We start from the raw sequence: 6,834 nt of genomic DNA, 5'->3' as shown, positions 1-6,834 counted from the left end.
AGGCCTAGCAGATATAAGAGAGGACATGAGAGCGGTGCGTACTCCGAAACACCCAGCAGAGGCCTAGCAGACATGAGAGGACATGAGAGCAGCGTGTTCTCCGCAACACCCAGCAGAGGCCTAGCCGACATAAGCGAGAACATGAGAGCAGTGTGTGCTTGACAGCACCCAGCAGAGGCCTAGAAGACACAAGAGACGACATGAGAGCAGTGTGTGCTCTGCAGCACCCAGCAGCATCCTGGCAGACATAAGAGAGGACATGAGAGCACTATGTGCTCCACAGCACCCAGCAGAGGCCTAGCAGACATAGGCGAGGACATGAGAGCATTGTGTGCTCGCAGCACCCAGCAGAGGCCTAGCAGACATAAGAGAGGCCGGAGATCACGTGGCGACAGGCAATTAAGAACTGTGACCAGAATGCTGTCCCCATGCTGGGGTGTGGTACAGTAATAAGAGGTGACGAAAGGGCCCAGATGATGGAGGCTGAATCTGGTGGGCAAAAAGACACAAATCATGTGGAAGGAGAGGGAGGCTCCATTTCCACAAGGACTATGTCCCAAAGTACATAACAGCGAAATGGATCTAGAACATCAGAAGCTGCCAGATATGTAAGGCCAACCTACAGTGACTGAGTTTTATGACAGGTTTTATGGACTCACGGATTTACTAGTGATTAGGTGTTGATATGTACACTGGTAATGTGGGGGTTAACATGGCATACTGGTTACGCGGGTTTAATGCTGTGTAGGTACCCGCGGAGTGTCCTAAGGCCACGATGTGCCATGGACCTCTGAAAATAAACGTATGCAACACTAAGGCTAATTTCACACGGTTTAGTGCAATATCTGGCCTTGAAACCCGGTCTGATATCGCTCTCATCAATGTGAAATATCCCTGCAGCACGTCAGGGAAGCAGCGGTGCCATTGTTTTCAATAGGAAACCTCGCATCGCGTCGTAATGGCTTGTACCTCGCACATTAAAAACAATGGATGATGTGTTCCGAGGGAACGCCCAAACATAGGAAGGAAATCACTCATGTATATGACCCCATGCCAGAGAATGCACAAATCTTGTGCGAATTTCTTGGCCATGTGGAAGCAACCTTAGGATGAGACAGACAGCTATATAGTGTGCGAAGTGCCTTGCCAGACCAATTTAAGACAGCTTATTAGTGTGAAGACCCAGTTAAAGTGACTACGTAATATTAAAGTATCCTGCTCTCCTAGTTCCAGTTCAGTAAAATTATATTTTTTATTATCTGGCCTCCGTCTCCACCGGTCACTGCTGTGCCATCCTGAACCTGTAGTCGCACCACCACCCGTGACATGATGAAGAATATATATATCTCCGAAACGTGTTCCATCTGGACACTAATAAAATTAAACTGACTTGGATCCATCTACTCCGGCCTATTATTTCCAAGAAGCCCTTTGGGGAGCGCATCAGCTGGGGTCTTTTTCCCATACACTTGTTTCTCGTTTCCTGGTCCTGGATTTCTACAGGCTTTACAGGTTCATTCATGCAGCATGCCTTTGGGCGAATTTACATTTGTACGGATGTTGTACTCTGAGCGCTACACTGTAAATTAAGCAAGGCTCTTTTCTATATAAGCCCCCTATACCTTGCAATAGTATCCTAGGAAGGACTCTGCCTTTTTTTCTAGAGTGTTTATAGAAAGTATAAATGTCACAAGGAACAAAAAGTTTTTACTAATAAAACTGCACCTCCAACTCCCCTGTGGCAAGGTGGAGCCCTAGGCAGTTGCCTACTCTTACCTACCGCTCGTCCTGGCCCTGCTGACCCTCTTACAAATGTTTTTAATGTTTTGTTTTCTTGGCAAAGTTGAACTATCTTGATAGGATTCCCCAAGCATTACAAACTTGTACAGTCTATGGAGGCCGGGCTTTTAGCTGCGTATTGAATTGCGTATCCTGGCATACGCCTGCGTTTTTACGTGCATATGCGTGTGTATGTACTGCTTATGTTACGGGTACAAAAACGAACGCAAGCTCAGAATGTTGTCAGAATTTGCCAAACCCCATGAAAACACCCTTCTATTGCTCACATGACCGCACAGGTACCATTTTCTTGTGCTTTAGCCTCCATTTATCAAAAACGTAATCGTTTTATCAAATGTCTAAGTTACAGCTGAAATAATTTGACACACGTTGCTATAAATTTACGATTGTACTGGCATTTTTTGATAAACTTGTCACAATTTAGATCACCGCCACTAACTCTCACCACACTGGCTTATATTGCAGCACTTTTCTAAACTGGGTGTATGCGTATTTCGGTCTGTGAATACGCAGCATATTTATGGACCAAAATACGCTGTTGATCTGCATTTTTCTACCTGGCGGCCATTGAATGGGATGGGCTGCGGTGTTTTTTTCATGCAACTTGAAATACGCAGCTATGAGTGAGCCCATTGAAATCGATGGAAGAAAAGAGGAGGGTGGAGTGACTTCTATTAAGAATATGATTTGGATGGTGAAGAACGCACAATTTTTTTGAAGCTATATCTGAAGTGCTGCCAGTTCAAGTTTCACCACTGTATCTAACGGAGCGCAATAATGTGACTTTCAGAAAATTGAAGACCATGGGCCTTTAGGCGTAACCCCTCTGACTGAAAAAAAAATATTAAAACAAGGGAATTAACCCAATTCTTCTTTCATTAGTTATTAAAAACAGCCAATCTTAACGCATTTTGGGGACGCAGCCCCTTCCTCAGAAAATACTAAATTGAGTGCGGTGGATGAGTAGTTCAACGGAAGGGTCTGCGTCCCCAAAATGCATTTAGATTGGCTGTTTTTAATAACTAATGGAAGAAAATTCGGGTTAATTCCTTCGTTTTCATATTTTTTTTCAGTCAAAAGAGATGTGTCTAGGGTCCATGGTTTTTGATTTTCTGAAAGTCACATTGAAATCAATAGTGTTACGTGTGCTGCTGGGATCTGTAGTTCTAGGCTTCCTAGCAGCACAGCTACAAGTGGTTGAGGGTTAATTAAGCTGGCTGGGTGTGGTACTTCCTGCTAGCCAATCCCCTGGGTCTGTGCTCACATATAAACCCAGCTCCTGGTCAGTCTGTCTCTGGTGTTCAGGGTAAGCAGTCATGAATCCTTGTCTGTTGCAAGTTTGCTGTGTGATGTGGGTCTTGCTGGTTCATGTCCATTTGTACGTTTAAATTCTGTCAGTTTTGTGTCAACTTGCTGTGTGACCTGCTATCTGTGTCCTGTCCTGTTGCAGCGTGCGGTGTGAACTGTGTCCGGTTCCGCTGGACTCCTGGTTAGTGTAGGGACTAGCGGTATAACCAGGAGCCGTGAAGTGGCCTGCTAGCTTTCACGTCTTGTACAAAACGTCAACTAATACCTGGTATTTATATTCAGCTATCATCTGTTATTAGTGGCTGCGTTTTGTATGCTGTTGTACAGTCCCTGTCATGTGGCATGTGTATGTATCCTGTAGCTGTGCTTCTAGGAAGCCTAGAACTACAGATCCCAGCAGCACATGTAACAAATAGGCTCTATTCACTGCACATTATACGTAATATGCTGTGTAAATGCTGCACCCTTAGGATGCAACTTCTTTCTTTGCATTTGTTGCAACTTTTTATTTTTTTATCATGCACTACATAAATGTGTCTAAATCCCAAATGGCACTAAATGGAAGGATGGGGGGGGGGGGGGGGGGTAGATGGTTCATAAAAAATGCATCATAAAAAAGTGCCAATACATTGATCAATATTTGGCAATTGATTAATAATATAGACGCTGGCAGTATTCACACACTTGTCTGCATGTTGTATGTATTTTCTTGATATTTTTTGCTTGACTTGGTAGTGAATAGTGCCAGCCACAGACTTCAACTCTACCAGTGTTATCTCTTCACTTACTGCCAATGGGATCAATAGTATAATTGTTTCTTCGCACAATGTTCTGGATTGTAAGCAAAAACTTGATCACAAAACAAAAGAGCTGACAAATAACTAAACTGAATGACTATAAGCAACTTTTATTAGAGTAAAACAAATGCTAAATTGTAAATTTATAGACCGATAGTGCAGGCCTTAAAGCTACAGTCACTTGCAAATGTATTTATAAACAAATTACCATCGAGAAACAAATTTGTAACACTGTTACTAAAAACTGACCCTCATTAACACACAAATGTTCCTATACCAGGAAAATGGACAGTTTTTGTTTTCCATATCTTAGAGGGTAGAAGATGGTGCATGATTGTGACTGCAAAGATCAGGCCCATGTAGACACAAAGATTATTGCTCAAAAGTTGCTCAAAAGCTGTCTTTTGCGACTCGTTTCGTCTAAACGCACAGCCATCATGCAATGTGCGTTCATCGCTCAATACTAGCCAGCTAGAAATCAGTGATGAGCTTTATCATCACCGCAGGCTGATATCTCAGCAGGCGGCGTGAATAGAATTCTTTCAGCTGGTATCCTGCTGGCAGTTGTCAGCGGGACACCAGCTGAAAGTGCCGAGAACAAAGCAGCTATTTGCATATACAAAACAGCTGCATTGTTCTCTTACTCTGAGCTATCACGGGGGTATCCCGCTCTGCCTGCATAACTCTTTAGTAGCTAACTAGCTTACAGTTATGCAAAGATGATCACTCAAACTGTCGTTTGAGCGAATTTTAAGCGATCATCGTTCCGTGTAAATGGGCCTTAAGGGATCATTAACAAGTAGACATTTTTATGCACAAATTCTTGATGAGAAGATAAGGCTATAAAGAACCATGGAATAGCTGTCTGGTAGCACCTCTTTACAGTACAGTGCGGTACTAAATATTCTGCACTGCCCTTTACCTGTGCCAGGATGAGCAGCTCCTTTGGGTACCAGGTGAGCGCTGTGGATATGAGCCCTTAAATAATTTTATATTATATATATATATATATAGGAAAATGACCCCCCCCCCCCCTCATCCCTGGCGACATCAACCCAAGCAATCACCATATGCCTCCTGTAATCCGAGACTATACAAGCATGGGGAACCCATTCTTGTATTTTATTTCAGTGTAAATATATATACTAATTAAAAAAAACAAACAGCTATTAATTACATTTTTTAAGCTTTTTACCCGTAATAAAACAAAGAAACAGAAAAAAATTCAGTGAGAAAAGCTTTTAAAAAATATCATTAAGTGTCATGAAAAAAAAAACAGCAAAAATAATCGTGGTAGTTGAAAAAAAAAATAGGGCTTTAAAACCACCACATGGATAAATTCCCTAAAAACTGCCTAGTGCTTTAGGACTGAAACACCCTGGTCCTTAAGAGGTTAAAACAAAAATAATTCCCATTTCATCACTACTATTGGAAATCAAAAAACATGTAAATACAGGAGGTGCTGGAATACGCCATTATTTTGGGACTTGTGGTTGACGTGATAACATGGAATACTGTTCTTCACCAAGCTTTTGGCTTTCCTAATTTACCCTTGTGAGGGAGGAAAAGAAGCAACAAATAAAGTGGCGTCTAGATGGTTGTCACTCAGGATAACCATCAGTTACATTACACTATACGAACCGCACTTCTTGCCACCTCCCTAGTAAACGTCTGCATCATAAAGGACATTTGTAGGCACAATGCTCGCTACATTTGCACAGTAGGGTGCCGGACCCTGTCCACGATAAAACAGTTGGCAAGAATGTGTGAGAAAGACAGGTCCTCAGATGTGAAATATAATCACCCGCTTGTACACGGTCAAAAAAAAGCCAAATATGTTTGCCTTCACAGAAGGTTTTGTTCTAAGAACATTAAGGTCCCTACGCAGACATGATGTGCGTGGTACGGAAAACGCCAAATTGATTCCATACATTCAGGAAGAGCATTCCAGCTGAGGCTTTTCTGCACAATCCTGTTCATTTACACTAGAATAGCCTTCAACGCAAGCAGCAGCCTGAAAATTATATTACAAAAAAGCAAAAAAGGTAGTTCAGTTAGTTCATTGTGCTTAACCCCATAATCATTATATCCTATTAGCCTATAAAAAGTGATTCAAGAGCAATGATCGAGCTGTGACTTTCTGCTTCTCAGTGTCTACCTCTGGCTTAAAGGGGCGGTCTGAGTTATGTTTTTTTCCAATAAAAGTCTTTCCCATGCAGTAAAATAACAAATCAGCATAAACTCATTTCTTCCCGCTACCGCTGTGACCCCCAGCTTAAAGGGGCAGTCTGAGTTATATTTTTCCAAGCAAAGTCAGTTCCCTATGCAGTAGAAGAACAAATCGGAATATACCCATTTCTCCCTGCTACCGCTTTGTGGGTTGACACTTACTGTAACGTTCTTTGTTACCTACCACGATGATTACTACTATATCTCACATATCTTCAGTTCTGATAAGCTTCCTTTAGTTTTTCATACATGTACAAATCCGCTATCCTACCAAGTAATTGGGCACCTGAGCAAGAATCAAAATCAAATCAAAGATCCTTTGACCATAATGACATCAGATCAGATACTCTCTGTCACATACTTTCTACTAACTTCAGTTGGTATTTCCCTCCATTCATCCTGCAAACATTTAGCAAGTTCTCATAGAATCATAGAATGGTAGAGTTGGAAGCGACCTCCAGGGCCATCGGGTCCAACCGCCAGCTCCGTGCCCCCTTCTCTCAAAGATGGGCGCTGTTTATATTTCCTAACCAAACGTTCCAGTTTATCCGAAAGATGCTCAGTAGGGTTCAGATCGGGGCTCATAGTTCTTGTCACAACAACCAACGGGCCAAGACCATGCCATGTAAAACATCCCCAGACCATAAGGGAACCTCCGCCGTACTTAACTGTTGGCACAACACTCTTAGGCTAAAGACAT

This window comes from Eleutherodactylus coqui, chromosome 4 (genome assembly GCF_035609145.1).
Source record: "Eleutherodactylus coqui strain aEleCoq1 chromosome 4, aEleCoq1.hap1, whole genome shotgun sequence".
Classification (NCBI taxonomy): domain Eukaryota; kingdom Metazoa; phylum Chordata; class Amphibia; order Anura; family Eleutherodactylidae; genus Eleutherodactylus; species Eleutherodactylus coqui.
The sequence above is the reverse complement of the archived record's forward strand: the minus strand, read 5'-3'. Positions refer to the sequence as shown.